The 23,580-nt window shown below is 38.0% G+C and overlaps 2 long non-coding RNA genes across 4 annotated transcripts; both read left to right on the top strand.

Annotated features, from left to right (window-relative positions):
* Positions 1-460: 460 nt before the first annotated feature.
* On the top strand, positions 461-23,286 carry LOC143303240 (uncharacterized). Of its 3 annotated transcripts, none has more exons than XR_013059352.1 (4): positions 461-1,325; positions 15,719-15,895; positions 22,754-22,955; positions 23,015-23,286. It is a non-coding gene; the product is annotated as an uncharacterized LOC143303240 (long non-coding RNA). The 3 variants fall into 3 exon arrangements; XR_013059351.1 differs by having other exon boundaries at positions 461-1,924; XR_013059350.1 differs by lacking the exon at positions 15,719-15,895.
* Positions 11,121-12,786, top strand: LOC143303276 (uncharacterized). The gene is made up of 2 exons (XR_013059413.1): positions 11,121-11,439; positions 12,073-12,786. It is a non-coding gene; the product is annotated as an uncharacterized LOC143303276 (long non-coding RNA).
* Positions 23,287-23,580: the final 294 nt, after the last annotated feature.

The following is a 23,580-nucleotide window of genomic DNA, read 5'->3' as shown; positions in this document are numbered from 1 at the left end:
CAGCCGCAAAAGTTGTTCGCCAGAATGGCGGCGGTGTCTGGCGGGTCCGCGAGGCGACACTCTTTATTTTCGCTGTCGCGATACCGTGCACGAAAACACGGGAACGAGGTCCGATAAAAGAGGGCCGCGGAATTTCGCGGCAAGTGACAAATTAGCTTGCCACGCGGCTTCGTAGCAGAACGTAGCAACATATTTATAGAGCGTCTGGCCGCTAATGGTAATCCAGGTGTTTCCTCGGCGACTCTATTTTCGTCCAGCCGTTTATCTACCTAGCGGCCCACGGGATCGCCGGTTGATCTTTTCTTTTCTCCTTTCTTTTTCTTTTCTCTATCGTTGCGTTCCCTTATCCCTTCCACCAAACTGTCTCGTTCTCTCGAACAAGTTGAATAAATACAAGCGTGGACATTACCAGATAATGGCGTGATTGTTAACCGCAATTCATTTCACTACCTACGTTATACGGCGCGCCGCGTGACGTCCAGACGCGGCGTGGATTTATCGCTATCTAAACGCTCTTTGGAAAGAACGCGCCACGATGTTCCGCGTTAATCCGCTTCGAGCACGCTCGCCATTTACTCGGTAACCGCGTGTACACGAGCTTCTTCATTCTACGGACTTGTTAGCCGCCGACTAAGGTTAAAATGAGCGCGAATAATTGAAACGTCTCAGCTCCTGCTCCTGTTTTCAACGGATGTCCCATGTGCGTTTTGCAGATAGCACGTGGGGAAACTAATTGTGCAATTTGTTTCTGTTTCCGGAACGACACGTGTGATCGTATATTTATTCTTTCCACGGGAATATATCGATGTTCGTTTTTTCATAATCAAGCAACTCTCTGAAAAGGTACTAACAATGCAGATAATAATAGCAGAGACAGGTATTGACAGTGAACACTAATAATTCGCAATTCCGCACATGTAGCTCGATGAAATAAAATAAGAAACTGATTTTTCTGTATTTGTCACGGCGCTCAAGTCGACCGAATGATGTCCAGACATGGTCGGGTTCACCGAACTCGATGCTCAGAAATGGTCCTTGGCATGTTCGGGAAGCGACTCGAAAAGGGTGCTGCTCGTTCACAGTGTGAGTCATCGCGGGAATTAGCACGGGAGGAGTGAGGTCCACGAGCGTAATTCAGCGGTGAATGTGTCGCTAGTCTTATGAGTGCGCGAACGCGTCGTGCCACGGTGCGTAATATCATGTAGGTGGCATTAAAATGGGTGAAGGTGGCCCCGGGGCATAATGGCTGCTGGTACAACGATACCCTGCGACGCAACAAGTGTTAGCCCACGCGCTCCACCACATGAAACGATACGTTGGCACAGGTACGGTCGGATGAGTAAAACAACGTTTATATTAGGCTACAGTTATACCAAATGCGTGGTATTTCTTACGAGTATGTTAATCCTGTTACGTTCTTTGAGTTATTTTTGTTCTGGCTAACCAATGTTGTCCATTGTAAACGCGATTTCGTGTAAAGATGGTTATGACAGACCAGTTGGATGTTCTTCTCGAAAGAAACACAATAGACGTGTCTATGTGTCTCTGTTGTTTTGTGTGGAGCTTAAGAAAATAAAATGCATAGATGATAAATGAACGAAAGCCTGTGTTGGTCGATCTGCATGGAGGACACGCGCTGGCACCTCACCTTGAAGCTGTTTCTCGGATTTCTACGCGCTTCCAAGGTGATTTCAACGGGCTCCTGTTCTCCTTTACCTTCCGGATGGATTGCGATCGGGGACCACAGCGTGAGAAACCCAAACGACAACACTGCTTCTCCGACGTTTTAGATTTAGGCGGCTGGGATGTTGCATTTTCTGCTCTTCTGCACTTTCTCGAGTTTCTTCCTTTTCCTATCGCTTTTCTTTTATATTCAAAATGTTAAGCTAAAATACTTGGAAAACCGTGATCTATGCTCAACAAAGTAAGTATAACTTATTCTTACAATAATTAATTTATCATCCATGTATATGTTCTTTATATCTTGTAACCACTTGACTGTTTCTCCCAAATAAAAATGATTCTATTGTCCTACGATATAATTGGCAATTCCGAAACGTTTGTGACGTATTTGAAGGTTGACGATTAATTTATGCTTTAAGTAATTGACGGGTTGGAAAGATCAACGACAAAGATCAGACAAACCTGGGTCCCGGATAATTATATACAAACTTTCTTCGTTGCTTGCATTTTACACGATCGTAACCTATTGCATAACGCTATTTACCTAATTTTCTGCTTATTTTCTATCAACTTTCAAATTCATCAAACATCTAATTCAAATTGAGCAATGCTGTCGGCGATTGCAATTTCCATAGTGAGGAGGGAAACGAACCCTCATCATGGTAATTGCCGTCATCGCTTAGTCTTCAAATCGAGGTTACACAGTCGCCTGATGCCAGCAATTAAATAATTTCCGTACGTTACACGGATAATTTCTCGCAGGAATCCAACGTCAGATCATTGGAGAAGTCTCTTCGTTTTCGCGGGCCCGAGAGAATTAATGGCTTGCCCCACCCTGTTCCTGGATGTCGTAGCCTGTATCATTTTCGCGACCCGCAGACTTTCACTCGAGACACCGTGAGGTTCCTTTTGTTATGAGACCGCGTGCCTCTTGTCGCACCTCGCTCGATTCCCACGTATTTTTCTGACGACTACGCATCGTTTGAAAGTGATCCCTTGTGGCCCTTTTCACTTTGATTACTTTCACGTTTTCGTGATATGCTTCAAGCATTAAAAATCACTGTAAACTTATGATTTCTTACAATCAATAAAATTTAGTTGAAGCGATAAAATTTTCTACTTTGATTACTTTCATATTTCTATGGCACGTTTCGAGCGCTAAAGATCGTTTTCACGATCAATCGATAACATGTAATTAAATAAAATACAAAATTTAATTAGATTTAATTAAAAGGAACGGGTTTTGGGAGGAAAGTATGAAAGTATAGTTCTCTGTGGCATTTCGTAAATTGATTACTTTACTCGTAGAGTGTGCCAAACATTGGAAATTTCTATAAATTTCTTTTAATTTTTTATAGTTGGTACAATTTCATCGAAAGGATCAAATTTTAGAACGAATTACGTAGTTTTCAAAGTAAAGGATTACGTTGACATTATAGAGTTACGTTTCTCTCCCTCTTTTTATTATTATATTGTATTCAAACATTTAGTAGAACAGAAGATTGTAATAAAAAAGTACTTTGTCATAATCTATTTCTATTCACCAATAACAGAGAAGATGATAAAACATATTTCTTCGTAAAATGATATATAACTATTTCTATGGTCAGGGAAAAGCAGAAGAGGCCGACTAATTAAAATTATTTCTCAATTAAGGATCGTTGCTAGCGTTAGAGGTATTCCAGCGGCTTTAAACGTACAAAAACAGCATTTCGAGAGATTAGAAGGTGCAGTCACGTTGTGGTCGCCCTTCGAAGCGAAAATAGCGTCGGAGCAGCCGTCTAAACCGGTAAAATTAACCGCAACAGGTGTAATTTATACTGGTAAATTGCTGTCTCTATGTACTCGCTATCGCGTACGCGCGTGTAATTACACAAGCACGTTTGTGTGAAGTGTTCGTTCGTCCGCAAAAGCGCTTTCAACACGTGCATCCCAGCGATGGCTCTTTAACGCGGCCGCTTCCGCCCGATTAACATTTTAATATCTTATTTATAACTTGACCATTGATCTTTAGCGAATGAAACGGAGAAAGATGGGAGGAGTGGAATAAAAACGAGCAAGAATTTAGGTTTCATTTCAAAGTCATTAACGATCGGGTAACTCAATATTTGAATTATGCAGCTTACTTATCTGTAAGTACCAAAGTGTAATTAAGGAAAATGGAAGTAATATTCATAAATAAACGTACAAGGTTGAACTACGTTTCACCACTTTTACTCAAATTATTCCAAGTCTGATATTGGAGTAAAACACGAAGTCGCAGGCTATCGCGTTACGATCAAACGTACGATATTTTTCATTACTTTTTAATAATTTTACTTTTTAATAATATTCTGAGGCATATATTCCAGCAATAAATGTGAAATTTCTGCATGTGACCCTAACTTCGTGTCTAGAAACTAGGAACTGTATAAAATTTCGAATGTTCACGATCCAATCTCAAATGAAAATACTTTTAACGTTCGAAGAAAAACTGTAACGAAATTGAAACAAGAAATCACATATATTAAGACATTCGCTGCTATTCAGATATGTATATGTATATGTATAATTATGTATATATATACCGTATGTACCTCTCAACTATGTTTTTTTTCGCTAAACCTGAGAAATTTTTTAACATTAGAAAGCCCATGATTGAGTTAAAAACAGTTCGAAGGACATAGAGGGGTCAATTACCTCACCAAATCCAATTAATCACAATTAAATGCAATTAAATACAATTAAATGCAATTAAATAGAAAAACACCATCTAAATTCGTCATCTACAACTATGGAGCGACTCGACCAACGTCAAATACGACCAACATAATCGAACCTCGGGCAAAACAGCGAAGTAGGACATGCAATCCCCCGCACAATGGGGTCGCCGAAGATGCGGTCGTTGCATTTCCGTTTCGCGGTGAACAGCAAAAGGCGAGTACAATTCACGGGACGCGGGCTGACGTTGTATGTCATCGCGCATCGCTGTCGTTGTCGTCGCATGAGAGACCGGTATTGTTTCATTAAAAGAACGTTGCAATTCACGACGATGGATAAAGACTGGTGGGGGATTCTGGTCGAGGTCTGCCAGAGAGGATCTCCGCAGCCTCTTCTGCTTTCGCAACGACCGATTCTTACTCTCGCGACGTCCGCCCACCTCGATCTCTCGATCGTGACCTTATATACGAGCTCGAAACTTGCGGACGTCGTAGACGCTGTCCCGAATAGATCGTGGCCACGAACCGTGAGGAACAGAGAGAAAGAGAAAGAAAGAGAGGAGACTATCACGGAGAGTCAAGTTCAAGGAGAACCTCCGGTTACTCTCTCGATTACATATCTGCTGGAGATCTGGCCGGTTCCCATGAAACTGACGAGAGAAAGGCGCGAAATTGTGTTGTTGTCGATGGAATAGTTTTTCAACGGCGAACTTTTGCTTGCTCGATCGATCATCCTAATTAACAGAACTTCTACACCGACATATTATGGCAAAGGATAGTATATGTCGAAGAATCAATTCGTGGCAAATAGATATACACTTTTGTAGCTTTAGTCATGAACTGTGTGAATGATTATATTCGAAAATTACAGAAGAAGAATGTGAGATACAATGGCTACAAGGAATATATGTACATCATCGTATTTATAATAGCGTTTATACACTAATTAATTAAGTCCAAGCGTATTGAGTTTCATATCATTTGGCAATACCTGCGTATGACTACAAAGATTCAATATGTTGCTCTGGTACCCAATGAGAAAAATGCTTCATTGGAAAATAAGGATATATGTAAACACTTTTTCCAGCCAATATATGATATACTCATAAAATTCATAAAAAGTTTCTACAAATTATCCGTATTAAATACAATTTAATCTGAGGCTTAAATATCGAATGTACAAAAATGCGGTCTCAAATACAATTCAACCTTAAGCGCAGAGTAACATCAAATATAAGTTTGCTGAACACGCAGGATATCATCAGACCACGCCAACTTTCGACCATATTGTAAATTTCAACGTGCGAATCTCGAGTGTTACGATAACCATATATAAAATCAAAAAACATTAAGTAACGTTACGCAACCATGGCGCGTCCCGTCACGCAATATTTGCATACCAATCGCACTTCCTCCTTGATCGTTCTGTTTGCGATGACATAACGCTCTCTCCTTCTCGCGTTTTCTCGTGTACGCACCAAACCGTCGAGAAAATTCTACGTGCTCGTCGATGCATCGTAAAAAAAAAAAAAAATATATAGCATAACCGATTATTTCTTAACTTTTTTAATCATTACAACATATCGTGAATTATTTTTTTAAATATTCCGCATTAATGTTATTCTATTCTCCTTTCACTTGGTTTAACATTTCTTTAAGGCTTATTGCAGTTTCTCTTACTCGTCGATCTAATTTATAAAATTAAATTCTTGAATTCTTACTTCGTAAATTTTTTGTAGTATTTAAACTGGAGAATACGAGCTGCCATTAAACGAACGCAAATTATAAGTAATGAAGGTAATGAATTAGGTAATTGAACTTTTATTATACGGACCTGCTTATCTTTTGATAGCTTCATATAAATTTCGTTTTTCTGCACTCGTTCTTTACGTAATCGGTCGACAAAGATTATTGCGAATGCTCGATTTTCTCGTCCGGTTCGTCTCCGTTTCGCCAGAAGATTTCTCAGATAAAAAAATGTAATTACACAGTGCCGATATTGGTTTCCTGGTGCTTGCCTCTTCGCCCGTTGCTTTTTTCAGGAAAGGGATGCCTTATAACTCCACGGTTATACCTAACCGCACCGTTAAATTGTTTATTAACGCGTTACGCGCCGCATGGATCATCGTCGACCCGGTTCACAGGAAGATGCGTTACACGATACCCTAAGAATGAAATGAGGAAGAGTGGAGATTCAGTTTTTGAAACCAGTGGACCGGTTATTTTGTAATTTTTTATATTTCGTGCGGATTTTCTATGTTAATTGGTGTTGAGGAGTTTCGTATGTTAATTATAATTAAACTATGAACATCTATGGAAATTCAGATTCGTATGAATAATTAAAGAAACAGAGTCTAACTAGAGGTATGTTTCAGTATATAAATACTATAACAAGTATACGTTGTATATTTTATATATTCTTGCACATTATCTGAATTCTACAAATCCACAGAGAAATTTTTAGTCCATGAAACTCGTCTTACTTTGATCATTCTGAAAAATTTAGTAACATGGGTCAGCGATAATCACCATGGCCGTCAATACGTTAAATAACGCGAAACATTAATGACACCCTCAACTTTTTTCAAATGTTTAACAAATGTTTAGCTTTTTTGTTCAATTTAGCGCACTTTCTCAGACATCTATTTATGGATCGAAGTAGGACAGTAGGTATTTTATTCTAAAAATTGCAGGGTCTCCGGTATAGTGCTATAAAGCTCGTCTTCGATATTCATGACTGAAGCACCGATGCGTCGTATTATGATGTCGAAATGTTAAATAAAGTGGGACGCTTAACCGTGTCGAAAAATTACGACGCGAGACGAAACGATTACACGAAGAGAATTGCGAACGTCGCTTATTTGCATACAGCCGCTTAGATGAAATATCCCCTGCCGGAGGACATAAAAACCGAAGAAAAATTAATGACGCTTTTCGCGGCGTGCTTCGATAAAGACAGGACTGACCTTACGTAAAATTAGCGCGAACGCCGTAGGTGGGTAGCTAAAGAAAACCTGCAGAGCGAAAAATTGTGAAATTTAAGCCGCTGCTTCATAACTTAATCCAATGGTAATTCTTTTACGATCCAGACAAACACGCAATTATATGAATTTTTATTTGGAATTTCGTCCGCCTTCGCAGCTATAAAAGATGCTGTATACAAATAAAGATTACGTTTTAAAGTTGCAGCGTTGGAACATTTATTAGTGGAGAAATTCACTGCAATCGACAGGCGACTAAAATTCTCAAGGCGTCAGAAACTGTAAGCTCAAAAATTGCTTAAAACACCAGAAGTTACTAAAGCGTTAAAATTACCGAGATTCAAAGACAGATTAGTTTCGTGAATCGCTCAGTTTCTAAGATTGTCAAAGTCCCAAGATCGGTAAAATGCGAAATTAATAGAACGGAAAGTCTGCGTTCTTGAGATCTTAGGGTTGTTGCACTGACAAGATCATGGAGATTCGCTAAGAAGTCACTGTTGAAGATTGATAATTGAGACGTCTTAATGTAAATACATCTATCTTATAATCGTGAACATAAGAATATCCATATTGAATTGCTTGGATCAAAAGCAGTATTTATTGAATCTACTAAGTTTTCGAATAATCGGTAGTGGATGTGCCAGTTCTGAAAAGTTTATCATCTTGTTTCAGGTGGCTACAGCTGGATCCTATTGATCAATGATGTTTAAGTACAGTCATAAAGTGATACATATTTATTATTTAATCATTTTCTCAGTGTACAATTTAAGGCAAGGTATACGGACAATTTTTAGAAATGAAAATGATAGTTCGTTTCTTAATCGCGTAGTAGTTTCAACAGTCGATTCAAGGCCACTGAAGTGATTCAACGATGAAATTATATTTGAACCGCGTTACGCGTAGCTCACCACAGGTGCAATGATATTTAATTTTAGCACGGTAGGCGTTATCCTTGACTAGCTATGCCAGTTGAAAGGTGTGTCTACACAGGTTTCGCGCCCGATCGCTAAACGTATTGCACACATTCCAGCGTGCCTCATTAAATCATTTGACAAGAATAATAGAAGATGTCCCGGCGGGTAAGATGGAGAAATTTATGCAATACTATCCTCGTACACGATGATACCACGTTAAATCACTCGACAAATTCATCAATGAAAAATACAGGTAGAAATGAAGTATCATTGAATCTAATCGTTAACACGCTATTATATCAAGTAGGTGAAATTTATCTATAATTTATTAAACGAGGAAAAGGAAATCGTGAAGCTGATGTGGTTGGTAAGCTATTAGGAAAATTTTTGTTTCGTATCTGAGTAGATTCTTTCATTCGAGAAGTCATTCACTCCTTCGATTACATCACCAATCGCTTTTCAGCGTTCAGCTGTTTGAAGATCCCTGAAAAGATTGAAACAGGTGGCGGCTGAAAGGCGCAATTTGTAGAGAAAACGACAAATCATTCGGCAGATTCGAAGCCAGGTCTATTAATTATTCTAACAACACCAAGAATAGATAGTAATTTAGTGCTATCGAAGACTGACAGACGATAATCTTGGCTTTAACTTTTACACTCATCATCGTGTCGCTACACGCTGTAACGTCGAATTTATTTTCTTCGGACACGAAGACAAATTCCACTTATCAAGAGCTATAGCCCAAACCTAATACAGCAGAGCTTTCTGTCTGAGCCCCATTATCTGAATATCCGAAATTTATTTATGCGGATTCATCGTCAATGCGATTAAATTACGCGAGCGCGGGACACGGCTTATCACGGCGGCATCGCGATTTCTACAATGGCCGGCACCCTTGTATTAGGAAAGCTGGTCGAGCGTCGATCTTTTCTGTTTTATGCGTACCTCGCAAACAAGAAAGACGAAAGCAGGGTAACAGCGCGACGTGAACGTAACTCGTCTGTTGTAAACGGTGCATTAGTGAAAGTGGCGCGGCCGATTACACCGATAACACGGCAAGAACCGACGTATTCGATGCTTTATTGGTGCGATTCCTCTACCGATACTTTCCTTCTATTCCCCGGTGACCTTCCACCGGCCATGCTCTTTTTCTCCAGAGACTTCACGTTCCATCGTCGATCACACGTGTTCTCGCGTGGGAGACGCGTGAGCCATTGTTTCGTCGCTTTTCGATGAAACCAATGGTACCAAGCCAATGGTACGGAGATAAGGTGCTGTCTGACCGATTGAAATCAACTGGTGGATTGATCTATGGTGGTTCAAATTGGATCGATCTTTTGAATAGTACGACGGATCACGAAAGCGTTCAAACACTTGCCACAGAATATTTGTTATTCAAGTTAATAATTACGAACTCTTGCGAAAGTACTTGAGACGTTGCAGGCTGTCCCAGTTCTTTCCGGCCAAACGTTGTCGATGTATTCTATAGGCCAAGATAAGGAAAAAATGTCATATAGACATATGTCATTGGAAGCATTGTTAAATGGTTATAACAAATGAGTGGGTATGAATAGATCAGGAATATTTGCACCTAGTAGTAGTCAGTAGAGGTATCATAATACTTACCATTCCAACTTCGACTAATAAATGAGAACTTCAACAAGTAACAAACGAGAACTTCAACAAGTAACAAACGAGAACTTCAAAGAGTAATAAATTCAATTGTTCTTGTCTTGACAGCAGAGGTGAACATTCTGAAATGGAGTTATCGTTGGTATCGTAGAAATATTATGACACCTTCTGACTACTACTGGATGTAAATTTCTTTATCTATTCATACTTTGTACGCCGTAGTAGCATTCGTTCTCTCAATTTTGTATGCCGAATTTTTTGTTACAACTCCTTAACAATACTCCCAATGACAACGACTTTAATGTGGCGTTTTTCCTTATCTTGATCTATACAATATACCCACAACGTCTTGTCAGAAAAGCTACGACACTCTGTATGTTCTAAAATAAGTTTTAGAATCACTATAGAGATAACGCCATTCACGTCTACTATGAATCTCCTTTTAAGAATTTATGTTTGACTTATTTCTTCAGATTTGAAATATGCTATATTTTATTAAGTATATTTCATTCCAATTATATTATACATAATGAACCTATTATATTTTATCATATATGGCCGTTATCGCTATATCATCGTATGAATCGTTAAAAGAAAATTTTGTATCGGAGAAGATAATCGATTCGTTGTACGAAACTCGGTCAAAACCTGAGCAGCTTACGACAAAAGGAAAATGGCCAGTGTGCGCGATTCCTTAGAAGAAGCGGAGGCAAACGACGCTACGCGGTGAAAGTAATTACGTAAATACAGCGGGGGCAGCCTCGCTGTCGACCACGGAAATCGAAAAATGCGTGTTAATCAACGTCAGCCTTGTTCGCTCGACTCGCCGAACTACATTCATTGTCGACTGGCTGAGTATCGACGAAACCAAACGATATACGTATCCATGTATTGCAAATACAATATGAACACGAAGAGCTTTCGACGGAAAATCAGCCGACTTCACCTTGTTTCCAGTTCGTGGCGAGTTCCCTATTAGCAACGCCAGACCTTTCACCGCAGACGCGTGCACGAGTACGAGCACATGGTCGATCGTTTTTCTCTTTCGCATGAAATTGTTACATCGCGTCGTTTATCTGGGTCTCAGGCGGTTGCCGGTTTCACCGCCTTGGAAAGGTCGCATCGTTGCACGATAAGCCAAACAGCCGTGGTAATTGCGCGTTCATAGGGAGAAAGAGAGAAGGAAAAGAGAGAAGGAAAAGAGAGAGAAATTGAACATAGCCTCGATCAAGGGAAGTTTTCGCAACGAGACGAATTTTAAAGTCGACTCGAGCTTAGAAAGCGCCGCTCTCAACGTGGAACGCGTCCGATCGGCGCGAGCTGGACGTTAATAATTCGTCGACGACTTTCGCGCTCGACAGTAGAAGAGTTACACTCGGCAGAGACCACGCGGTTTGCTTTCTGCGAATTTCACGGTTATTCGTTCGCCGCGTTGAGAAATTCTCGCATCGTAGCGATTAATAGATGTCGAACGTCTGCAGAGATGAATTCAGGCTCTTGGTTTCGTCTGTAGTAAAAATTCGTAGAAAGGTATTACACGTACTACAGCTCGTAATTATTCAAATGATACATCTTTGATATTTTATTTTACTTTTGGAATGTTAGGTTGTCCGAAAAGTTTCTTTCGTTTCATAAAGAAATTATAGACACACAACGTTTTTTGTTTTATATTATTTTGTCGAATTACGCACGATCCATTTTGTTCTGTCGAGATAAACGCCGTGACATTTCACAGACTTGGTTTCACGTTTGTATGAAGGTGCACTGTTGTAAAAAACGCGTTTGCGAAAGAAAGACACTTTCCGGACAACCTAATACAAATTAAATAGGGATTTCTTACTATTTTAAATACATACGGTTTTTTATGAGAAGAACGAACGTTGTTTTGATTGTGTTATTACCTATACTTGCTCGAGTAGGTAAGTACGAGTGCATCAAGATGTGCTCTAATTGACAGAATAAAGTAACATGTCTGTTTTAATGTGAAATCTAAATGCTACAATATTTCTGATGCTTTATAAAGATTTGAATAACTTTATGAGGATTTTCTCTTGAAAGTTCAAGTAAAGATTAATTTTCTTCGATTAAACATTCCGTATTTCCAACCCCTTCGATCATATATCTCGCTTTTGAGCGATTCTTTACATCGGCTAATCGTTGCAGGTTGATTTCTAAGAAGCACAGGACAATTCTTGGAAGAGAAAGTAACACTTTCAGCCACGCAGATACACCCACAACAACATAAATCTACCAATCATCTGTAACGCATCTATATGCAGCATGCGAAAAATCTAGCAGTCAAAACTGATTTGTATTAACCATTAAAGGTGTCAATGGATTGATCGATCAATCGACGGTCAGACTTAGAATGCGTTCTCGAATATTATCTGCGGATAGTCGGTCTGTTGTGACTTTCGTGCTAGACCTCATCTAGAGAATACGTTTCACCATTTAGTCGTTATATCACTTCGTCGCTTTCGAGTAGCCCTTACGATACTAATTCATCGCTGTCGGAATGGCGGAGCATCGCGAGAAAGGATCGACCAGCATCTACTCGCGACTTTCTGCGCAGCAGAAACACGCTGTTCATTGAATACGAAGCGCGATTCTTGCTAAGAAAGTTCCACTAAACGTCACTTCCGGAATAATTCCTCAGAAAGTTATTGTCGTCGTTCTCGAATGCTATTACATCTTGCGAATTGCTTCATTATGAATCGTGGTTCATTTCCAGTGTGGCAATTTGGGATGAGCAAGATTCATCGACATCGTGAAATTAGTTGAATCATTAACTCCAGCGAAATAAATTATCTAGTTTGTACAACTGGACAGAATTGTAAATTAGTCAGGAATATGCACCCTATATGGACATAATATGAAGTCTAACGTTGTAGCTTGATTCAATAACCTATTTAATAAACTTTGTTCCTTTTTGAAATAATTCACATAAATATACTGCGGATGTTTATGTAATTTCATACATTTTTATGAGTGACACTAAAGAAATAGAATTTACATAGAGATTTGTTTCGCTCGTTAAGATAACAAGTGTCTTATTTTGGACATTTTATGTACTTTTGTATATTACGTGCATTCTATGCATTTTTTACCCTTCCAATATCCGATAATCATTTAACAGTAACATCTAATAGCCAGTGAAAAACCAAGCTCTATGAAAATTCCAAATTTATGTCTTCAATAAAACCATCATAAACATATCTGCAGTCTAAAGTTGCAAAGATAGCTGAACGATTACATCGCGGATTACACAAGACAAAGTGTGGAAAGTCAGTTGGCCTAGGTACGAAAAAAGAAACGTACTCTCGTGACACTGGTATCCATTCCGGAAGACAGGCTGGCCAGGTCGCGTCCGAGATTAATCGCTGGCATTAGCGGGATTTATCGGACGTGCATCGTTTACTTCGCGGCCTGTACGGCACTCGCGGTGTATCGTCTCGTTACTCAAAACGACGTTTCGACCGTTTCCACGGTTCTTGGCTCGCGATGAAATCCGGCCCATTCTTCGGCCACACGAAATCTCACGGTCTCGGACGTCTCTTGATGTGACATCCCGATGAACCCTCGCGCCACATGGGAACGCCGCCGTGGAAATTTCATGTCGCGCGTTCTATAGTACGGCGAAACCTACAGGCCGATTCAAAAATGTATTCTTTATGATTCGAAGCTTCGTGGGGATTCAAGAACGAGCACCAGATCGAAGCTGGAATGAACAGAGCGTTTCTAATGAATATTAAGGAGCTCCTACATTGCTTTCTTCTAGATCGGAGACTTCTTAATGAAAATGGTAATGGTAATGCCAACGTGGATTGAATGCTTCGATGATGGTCTTAAGAATTAAGGTACTTCTTGAAAAAACTATAGAAAGTTATTAAAAAGAAAGATTCTTGAATTGTATTACCCACTTCCATTATTTAATGTATAGAATTGAAAAAATATTGGAAAATTGTTTTCCTATGTATTTATGTATTTATTTAAAAGTCATCATTCATTATGGTACTAGCGATCATGATATTTATGTGTATTACATAATTAATAAATGAGACAGAGTTATATAATATGTCAATTTGTTTTAAAAAAGTTTCTTAAAGAAAAGAACTGAACTGGATTGTAACAATTTCTGTTACGTCATATGAAAGAAGTCTGAAATCGGATGCGTATACTAACAAACAATTCCTTTACTAAATACATACAAATCCATTGTTCCACGTTGCTGTTATTAAATGGTATAATTGTAAGCCACGTTTATATAACTATTTATTATATGTTCATACATCGCAAATACTATCAAAAATCTTCATGATATTCCTCAAAATGTAACATCAAAAGACGAATTATTTACGTTCCACACCAACGGTCAAAGAAGAAATCGGCAGGCATACAAAAGAATACAAAGAAAGAATGGTAACACATCCAAACCTACTAAAGCGAGGAAAAACTCTCATAAAAAGAAGACCAAAGAGAAAACATCCTCACTAAAAAAATAAAATAGACAAACTCGAAGATGGTATCCCGCTGGGGATAGCCATCTACATGTTATTTAGCAATAAAGTTAGAAAAATTTACCGAATGTCCAGCTGGACAAATTATAAAGTACAAATTAAATAATAAAAAAAAATTACATGTTCTGATAGTGTTCGTTATTATGTTTATATAACGTTATAATTTGTATAAAGAACATATACGCGAGACCTCTGATACTTTCTTTGAGCATTAGCTGTGTGACTTAGATGAGATAAGCGTCAATGAACTCCTTCTGCTTACTTAATTGCAGATGCAATCTTTCTTGGGATTAGCAGGTTGCTTTTGTATCGTTCTGTAGAAACGCATGCATCTAGTACGTATATCCTGTCCCGTATACAAGTAGAATTTCATTAAACGTATCCTGACTCTGGTTGAATGCTACATTGTTTTGAAGATGCCCCCTTACATTCTGAATTAAACGAAGAACTCGTGACTCAGTCTGAGAAAGAACAGATTTATCTACGTGCCGGAGAATGCACCACTCACTGTGCGACTGCGGCAATCTCGCCATCATCCCCCATTCACGATTTCCCTCGATAAGAACATTCACAAGCGCGTGTACGCGTGTACCGGGTCGTTCAAGAATCCTGTCCCGCGATACGTGTACATCACACAAGCTTTAAAGGAAGCGACACGTAAATGTACTTGCTGTTGGTATATACAACTGCAAAGCATTGTCATTTTTGTCACATGCGCCAGTTTGAGACGAATCGGAAGGCACGACGGATCTAGGAATCGGAAGTTTGAAAGTTTGCAAATGCGAATGCTTGAAAATTTGAATATTTAGAAATTTAGAAGCGGAGAAAAAATTTGAGAATATATTTAAATTTGAGAACTTGAGAATTCAAAGTTCGAAAGTTTGGAAAGTTAAAATTTTGAACCCTTGGGGATTGAAATTATCGACAATCTGAAAATTAAAAGTTTGAGAATATTTCAATTTCTTATTTGAAAATTTAGGTGGAAGTTCACGCGTTTAGATTATACAAAATTTGTAAATTTCAAATTCTCAAGATTCGAAGAATTGAAAGTATTAAAGCATAGGAATTCATGAACTTGAAAATTGAAAAATTAGAAAATTGGAATTTTAAAAGCTTGGAAATTTAGATTATTAACATTTTACTTGTAATTCAAAGATTTCAAATGTTTAGACATTTGAAACTTATCCCGTCATGCCTCTGGCTTAATTCCCAATCGACTTCGTTCCACTTAATTTTCCATGAGAAAACTAGTTTCGCACGGTTCTAAATATTCGAACCACCTTGGATTCCAGATTCAAGATCCATGCCAACGAACAGCTCGAACGACTTTTAATCTTTTCACGCATCAACGCGAGGGAGGAAGATTTCACGGTTCGCAAGGGCGGAACTTCAGCTCGCCGTCCATTTCCTGCGACGAATTAATGAACTACGTTTCGCACGAAGCCACAGACCGAGGTGTAAAGTTCTAGGTAATCCGTAGTCTGAGCATTTGCGTAGAAAGCAGGTAAACGAACCACCTGTAGAACATAGAGACCGGATAAGGCAGCGACAAGTCGCTGTCGTTCCTTCGTAATAAGAGTTGTAATAATACATGGTACGTTGAATACGTAACTTCCGGCCCTTCTATTTCTCCCACAGAATATTATCCATAACATTCGATTAAATTAAAGATTAAGAAAAAGACCGGCACTGCGCTGTCTGAAAAGATTAACTTTAAATATTTGTAGCGACACACGAGCTAGAGGACAATTCAAATCATGTTGTTTTGCCTCGGAGTAGCAATATCGTTAGGATACACAAAATGTAATAATGAATAAACTCCGGGCAAAACAATGTCAAACGTAGACGAATTCGAATTTTCCGGCTCTCTCCCAACCAGTATAAATAAACGAATACGATCGTAAGGAGTTCAGTTATCTATTAGTTATCTATCAGTTATCAGTTAGTCGAATCAATATGAGAGCATCTACGAGTATCGATCAGTTATCAACGAGTTATCAGTGATCTAATTAGCGATCTTATTTTGCGACTTATACACTGTCTTAGCGAATCCGTTAATACGAGTGTCTTTGCGAACATTAACTGTATTTATTTATTTAACATTTTAAATATACTTGACCGTTTCAACAACGAGCAATCATGTCTAATAAAAATCACGATCAACCATCCTACACAAGTCCACTACACATTTCTATCAGATCAAATAATGAGAAAAATCCTAAGCTATTAGGTTGTCCGGAAAGTGTCTTCTTTCGCAAACGTGTTTTTTACAACAGTGCACCTTCATACAAACGTGAAACCAAGTCTGTGAAATGTTGCGATGTTTATCTCAACAGAACAAAATGGATCGTACGTAATTCAACAAAATAATATAAAACAAAAGACGTTGTGCGTCTATTATTTCCTCATAAAACGAAAGAAACTTTTCGGACAACCTAACATTATGGAACAGATTGTACAGAATATTCTTCCAAATGTTCATGCAAATATATACACTTTTCGAAGCTGAACCTGAGGACGGAACTAGTCTCGAAAAATATGTCAAAGAATTTCTAATAAATTTCTCACGAATTCATCATCACTATAATTTCGTCGAGGGTTTGAATATTGATAAATCCATTTAATACGATATCGTACGCACCTCGTTTCTACGGAATTTCAAAAAGTTAAAATGAAAAATCAATTTGTTGAAACTGTCAGAATACTGTAACCGTAACCCATTAATTATCCTACGAGTAATCGGTTAGAGTCAAGGTCGTTCGGGTTGCGACGTGAGCTTGCTTCCGGTGCAGTGGTATGGAGAAAGCGGTGACGACGAATTAATTTGACAAGCAACGTGTAATTGCGAAAATAATGTTGATTTATGGCTAGCTGGTAGAAAAAAACCCGCTCTTCCGAAGCTGATCGCCTTTCTCTCTTCCCGTTCAACGACTGTATGCTAATGATATCAAGCGTGAAAAAGCAACCATTAATGACGCTAAACGCGGCTCTTGATTTATCAGACGATAATTGGAATCGGCTTTACTACCTGGTTAGGATTCACCTTCGTCCTATTAAACAGTACGAAGGATTCTGAGGCCAAAGAATCCTTCGCCAATCTCGGCCTTTTCAACTATCTTGCAATTAGATAAAAGGATGCATAGAAAGCGGCGTGGAACGCGGATATATCGCGACAAACACACGATTATTAATTTCTGCCACAGCGTGCATTTCTGACCTACTGCCGATTAAAAACCGTAGCGAACCACTGAAATGGAATTTCTCGAGCGAACCAACTGCTGTGTCTCTCCTTTTTTCCTTAAGATGTTATCGCGAATAATTCCACTACTTTTATTGCATGTTGCAAGATATATGTCTTCCGCGATCCTTAGTGGCGCGATCGTGAACTGATTAATCGTTTTTCAACATTCTTCCAGGTGATATTCGTTTTAGCGAATATCAAGCTCAGGGAGAGTCTATTGCCTAACGTACAGAATGTTTCCTGATGATTTTTTTACATCGGTACATCGTTTCCATTAGCAGTAAATACAGGATAGGTCTAAGTGGAACTCGTGTTTAGTTGGAGGTGAAAAAATGTTAAGTGGTGTCGGTGAATCTATTTTCTAACATCACCTTTTTCTAGTGTAAGTGAAAGGCTATAATTATAAAATTTAAATGCACCTTCTCTTAAGTGGCACTGATTGAAATAGTCGTTTGGAAAAGGAGTGTTTAATTACGAAATTTGTACTGCAATGATTTTATTCTTCGTAATCGTCATAGTTACGTATAATATTACAGGATATCATGGGACGATTCGATTGATTTTTAAAAGTCGATATCTAGTAGTAAAACTGGCGTTTTTAATTGGCAAACCTCGTGGAAGTTTTATGTCACTGGGCAAGTCCTTCATCTTCAGATTATTCCATTCTTGACTTATAAAGTCAAATTAACCGACCGATCAGATAGAAGAATTTAATTTCTGATTTTAATGCAATTTGATTTAATTGTGACTTTAATGCAAGCAATAATATTTTTAAATTATAAATAAATTATATATATTTAAAGAGTAAATGTATCTAGTAATATATATACAATGTATTAATGCTATGTATATTAGTTCATAGTAAGTACCGCCTCCAATTATTACTTCGTCATTAATATATTCTTTGTTCTAATATAACTTTATTCGCACTGAATCAAACGTTCGGAAACTTATGAACAGTAAGATACACACACGTATCGTACAATAACGAACAAACAAAAAGATATGTATATAACAATACATATGTATATATCTGCATTGCAAAAAGAAGAGACAAAGAAAAAAGTACGCAAAACTGTAAACATACAAACACGTGACCTTGCTAAAAAATCAAGAAAATCCAAAAAAGAACATTTTAAGCTAAATCTTCATCTCGTTGGTTTCCATATCGTTTCAATCTTCGCAACCACCAATCCATCGATCCACGGAAGCAACATCTCGCGTAAACGAAGATCCCGAAGATAAGAAAAACACGGTGATCAGGGTTCGAGACGCGTGATTTCAGTTGCGTGAACGTAATTACAAGCAACCTTGGCATTGGTATCTTTCCTCCTCGTTCTCCGGCCTCTCTTCCTCCTTCTGTGTGAACGGGTTCCATTCATTTACGTGGCCGGCGTTCCTCGAGCGTTACGAAGGCGTACGTTCGCCGCAGCGCGTGTTAAACCTCGCGTAAAGATCCCAGACCAGCCACTGAGATTCTATGGGGACGGAAGAGGAAGGCGGAGACGACGGGACGATGCCCTGGGAGCACGGTTGACAAAGTCATTTTATGAGCGCCGCTTTTACGACGTGCTTTAGCGACCTCCGCGTTCGAGACAACTTCCAGTTCCACCTTGAACTTCCTGCATGGGGTAACCGGCTCGTTCGTATCGTCGCGACGATCGTCTCGTTCAACAACCACCGACGTTTTCGTTACGCGATCGCAATTGCGTGGGAACGATCGTGATCGTTTCGACGGAACGACTTTGTTTTCGTTCAATAAAAAATTCGAGTACCGAGCCTGAATTCGCTTTCATTTCCGCAGATTTGAGCTTCGAACGTGGATCGATGTCGTAATAGATCGTAGCACAGCAGTACATATATTATACAAGGTAGCATAAATAAAATATTACAAGCTGTTTTCTCAGAAATTAACGAAAATATCGATTTCATTCTTGCTTTCTTTTTTGCAACCCATTTTTTGATGGATTTTTAGAGGGAAACAGCGGGGCCTTCTAGATTTTTCAAACGAAAAGGGGTATTAATTGTTCGTTATTCGGATAGCTTTTATCAAACTGAATAATTTGTTTGAACCACTTTTTTTATTCCTTTGTATTTTTATATATTATTCAAAATTACTACTAAGGAATAAAATATAATACTTATAGCAATAGTAAAATGTATGATATGCAAAAACGTTTAACAAAGATAAAAAATCGTTGAAATCTTCAAAAAGTAAATCGTCATAAACCTATAACATTTCTGATCTAATATTAGATTTCAAGTTTCTGTGAATTACGTATTACTTATTTTGATTACTGCGCTATACCGGCTCTAACCAATGTTAATGTGGAAAGTAATGGTGTGTTGTATAACTCGATCGAGATAATTCTATTAGCGATAATTCCCCTGTATAATTTCTACGAGTTAACATTTCCTTCAAGATTGGAGAACGTGTTTTTGGAGGGCGAATTATAAGAATCATTCGCTATCTATCAAAAAATGTATTTTCAACGTACTTTAAAAACACAGCAATAAGACGTGGAGATGATTATAAAAAGGGAGTACCAGATACGTCGAGTAACATGTTACGCGCAATTTCATTAGAAAGACGTCCAATCAATTATTCGTAACGATATTAAATTACCGAAAGTGCAACAAGTTTATGACAAATCGCGTTACATTCACGAGCATCTGTTCTTACCACGATTTCACCTTTCAGACTATCCATTCTACACAACTATATTCGCCTGCGACTTGTCCCATCCGATCGAATATATTCATCTACTATTAACTTAATGTTCCATGTCCATGTACTATTTGACAGAGATACGATACTCAGCAAGATTCATTATATAACTAACGTTGATCCATAAGGGCACCGTAGAAAGAAAAAAACAAGATATATTCGTTCGATGGTTTCTCAAACTCGGGCCTGATTAATTGATACACGCAGGTTCGCGCAGAATCTGACGGAACGCTTCGAATTGTTCGGCTCAAAGGTTAATAAGATTATATTTGCAAATAACTGTGACTACGTTTTGCGAGCGAAGCTGTTTATGATTAATCGTATCCTCGCTGGTGTCTGCGATCCACGATGACTGAATGATATATTCCCGCTGACGTTTCACTCTATTCTGATCCTTATGATATTCGAACGCGTCTTTGACGTTGACTCTTTCCTTTCTTCCTGCTATCCTGCTTTTTTCATTTCGAGTGAAGGTAGATACGCTACAGTTGTCTATACTCCACATGTTGCCGATGAGGCTAATATTTCATCGATAATCATACCTCCGGACGAGAAGAAAGTCTCGATTTTTACTACCGTCGATTGTTTTAAAATTCTCGAAAGGGAAATGCGTAAATGTACCGCAAGACGATTGGCTTTTTTCTTCTTTCTTTCATGATCATTCCCATCCTGGTTATTAAGAAAAATGTCTGAACAGTGTATAGGCGTTTCGTGACGGTGAAACTTCGCCGTTTCGTTGTTTAGAAAATGATTCCGACTGCGAGGAAACATTGGCTCCGTAGCGATTATATTAACGGAAAGTCGTTGGTCTATCGTTTGGAAAGCCCACTCGACTGTGTGAAAATAATGCCACGTTGCGCCGATGTTATTGTACGGCTATTGATGTTGGTCGTGTCTTCGACATTCAATTATTAGGAAAATTAGTTTCATTGTGTGTAAGTGTTAACTGTCGCTTCTTGACAACTATATTGATGGAATGCCACCGTTTGATCAGTTTTAGAAAGTTGCTGCCATGGAAAGGGTAGCTATTTGATTGAACAGGAAAATTTTCCAATTATTTGACATTAACAATAAAGACGGTGGGAATGAATTATTATCCTTTTCACAGACGAATTTATGAAAACTGAAAGAATATTGTTTTCTTACTTTTTTTTTAAGAGAAATAACCGTCCTTTTCTAAATCGTGCTTGTCATCCTTCGTAGATTGTGTTTTATCAATTATTGATACCAGAAACTTGCATCTTTTATGTTTTCACAAAGAAGACATAGTGCAATTAACCTACTATTAAAGAAAAGAGCTGAAACAGTTTTCAAATTGCTTTTCATAGTTATTTCTAGATCGACGATCTTTTAAATATATCACTCCTCTATTAAACTTAATTAGCAATTAACTTTCACAAATTCTTCCATTTTAATGATCTTGATTCGATTTTATATAGAAGAAGGTCGCATTAAATCCTGAGTTTATAAATTATTAAGATGTTATACCTTCCCAGCGTCGTTCCATATTATCTGATACGAATTGCATGATTAAATTCAACTTACCTTCATGTATCCCATGTATCCCATTTCTCAAGGTGTCGCGCATTCTCGTGTGCAAGGAAACGGATGCAAAAAGCAGTCACGAACGCACACGCTCATAGATATGCAATACGAAAGAGAAAGTGGTCGTCTAACAATAAGTGGCACCATTCAGGCAAATTAGTCTGGTCGAATAATAGACTAATGTGCCAGTTCTTTTCGCGTTCAAACAGCTAATTATCGTTGGCACGCAGGAAGGTCGTGCCATTTTATATACTCGGTCATTGCCATAATATTCGGTTCGCCTTTTCACGCGTCGAGAAAGTGTAAAAGCGCGACTTACAGGATAATAGAGTACGCGCGAATGTAAAAGCAAACGGTAAATTCACAGGAAGCATTCAATTCAAGAAGCATTCGCAGAGGAATTCGGGAACATCGTCGTCTCTATTCTGACAGAAACAACTGTAGTGCTTTGTGATAAATAGGTTCATGCAACAAAATAATGAATCGAGTAAATTATGCTTGGTTTTCATTATGGGACACAACGATTATGACAGCCATTTTTTTTTTTTAATGTTAGCTACATTTGAATTGATAATCAATTTTTTCTTTTCATATTTACAAGATGAAGAAAAATTTCATAATATAATTCAACCATTCGATTGAAAAATACACTGAGCATTTATACATCCTATATTTATCTTTCAAAGCTCCCTTTTAAGAAAACTCTTCAATTTATAAATTATAAAATCGTGTAAACGTGCGTATAGAAAGTTTGGTAGTAAAGTTTTAATATGAGTGACTAAACTGATTATTCTTTATTTTGTTGCTTCGTAGATTACGTGTTGTACGAGTTACTAACATGTACCAAAGATATTCAGAAACCTTGAGCGAAGACCCTGTACTCGAAAAATATAATGTTACGCAACGAGAAAAATATGGAACACGACAACACGACGATTATGAAGGGCAGTTTTGTGTCAGAGAAAGATGATTTCACAGAAAATCGTTTCTAAATCGATCCTGTCTGGATTGACAGGTATTCAAATGCTCGATCTTACAATCGACAGTAAGAAACGTTTGAATATTCTATTACAGGCACAAGGATACTCTTTATGATCATTCAATAGATCCGCATACTCTTTGAATAACATAAACGCACTCGACAATCCAGGAAAGGAAGAAGAAGAAGGAACTAAGGACAAATGGATTGTCGTACAAATGGATTGTGTTTATGCAAATTTATGTCGTTATAAATACAACTAAAGAGATGAATTCTAAGTAAAGATTTATTTCAGTCATTAAATTTTATGACAAGTATGTACTACATTTTGTATATTTTGTAATCAAACGAAGAAATATTATGTCAATATAGGGTATCCAAATTTTTATTAAAGAGTTATAGTCATAATAATAATAATAATAATAATACCATAAATTTGTTATTGTATCCTAACTTCTCCTGAATCATGTTTTTATTATTACTCTTTTAATAAAGCTTGAAACGACCTAACGTTTTTATATAATATCGTTTGTATAATAAATATCTTTAATACTAAATTTGTTTATAAAACAGACTGCTTAATTATATCCATAGAACATACTAAACAAGTTTGCTTATCAAATTCTAAGATATCCTGTACATCTCCGCATATTAGTGTGTG

The sequence above is a fragment of the Bombus vancouverensis genome, chromosome 10 (assembly GCF_051014615.1).
Source record: "Bombus vancouverensis nearcticus chromosome 10, iyBomVanc1_principal, whole genome shotgun sequence".
Taxonomy (NCBI): domain Eukaryota; kingdom Metazoa; phylum Arthropoda; class Insecta; order Hymenoptera; family Apidae; genus Bombus; species Bombus vancouverensis.
This window is presented reverse-complemented; position numbering and strand designations above follow the sequence as displayed.